The following is a 1,489-nucleotide window of genomic DNA, read 5'->3' as shown; positions in this document are numbered from 1 at the left end:
TCCCACCCCAGTTGGCAGAGCCTGGAAAAAAAAAGAGGAGAGGGAGGAAAAAATCCCTTTAAAAAGAGAGGGAACAAACCTTTTTAGAAAGACTGAGGGGGAAAAAATCTTTTTTAAAAAAGAGGAGTGGCAAAATATCTTTAAAAGAGAGAGATAAAATCTCTTTGGAAGAGGGGTGAAGAGTCTTTAAAGGGAGGGGGTAAAATCTCTTTAAAAGAGAAGGATAAAAGCTCTTTAAAAGAGGGATAAAATCTCTTTAAAATAGGGGTAAAATGTCTTTAAAAGAGAAGGATAAAATCTCTTTAAAAGAGGGGAAGGACAGTGAAAATGAATAAATTAATGCCATTAATTAGTTAAAAGTTAAGGGAGGGGGGGTTGTCTCATCCCACCCCAGTTGGCAGAGCCAAATCTCTCTCTCAAAAAAAAAAATCTCTTTAAAAAAAAGAGAGGGGGAAAAAAATCTTTTTAAAAAAGGAGAGTGGCAAAATCTCTTTAAAAAAAGAGAGGGATAAGATCTCTTTAAAATAGAGAGGAGTAAAATCTCTTTAAAATAGGGGTAAAATGTCTTTAAAAGAGAGGAGTAAAATCTCTTTAAAAGAGAGGTAAAATGTCTTTTAAAAGAGAGGAGTGAAATCTCTAAAATAGGGGTAAAATGTCTTTAAAAGAGAGGGGTAAAATCTCTAAAATAGGAGTAAAATGTCTTTAAAACAGAGAGGGGTAAAATCTCTTTAAAAGAGAAGGATAAAACCTCTTTAGAAGAGGGGAAGGGCAGTGCAAATAACTAAATTAATGGCATTAATTAGTTGAGAATCCGGGTTGGGGGGGCTCATCCCAGCGCGGGGAGCTCTGTGGGTGCTGGAGGAGGAGGAGGAGGAGGAGGAGGAGGAGGAAGGGGAAGGGTGCCCGGGGTGAGCTGAGCGTGCTGCCGGCTCAGACTGGTTTCTGGAAAGTGCTTTGTCTCTCGGGCTGCATCCTGGGAAGGGTCATGTGGAGCCCGGTGATGTCACGGGAGCCCAGCCTGACTCAGCTCCGCGCCCGGGGCTGTGCCCGCAGGTACCCGAGGGCAGCCCAGGGGTTAAACCCGGCTGGCCCTCAGCCCAGCCTGCCCCTAAAGCCTGGCCCTAAAGCCCACCCTACCCCTAAAGCCTGACCCTAAAGCCTGGCCCTAAAGCCCAGCCTGCCCCTAAAGCCCAGCCTGGCTCCCCCTGAGCTCATCCTGCCCCTAAAGCCCAGCCTGACTCCCCCTAAAGCCCAGCCTGCCCCTAAAGCCTGGCCCTAAAGCTCAGCCTGGCTTCCCCTGAGCTCATCCTGCCCCTAAAGCCTGGACTGGCTCCCCCTGAGCTCATCCTGCCCCTAAAGCTTGGCCTGACTCCCCCTGAGCCCAGCCTGCCCCTAAAGCCTGGCTCTAAAGCCCAGCCTGCCCCTAAAGCTCAGCCTGGCTCCCCCTGAGCTCATCCTGCCCCTAAAGCCCAGCCTGCCCCTAAAACCT

The sequence above is a fragment of the Manacus vitellinus genome, unplaced genomic scaffold (assembly GCF_001715985.3).
Source record: "Manacus vitellinus isolate BGI_N305 unplaced genomic scaffold, ASM171598v3 scaffold_161_pilon, whole genome shotgun sequence".
Taxonomy (NCBI): Eukaryota; Metazoa; Chordata; class Aves; order Passeriformes; family Pipridae; genus Manacus; species Manacus vitellinus.
Note: the sequence above shows the minus strand (reverse complement) of the source record.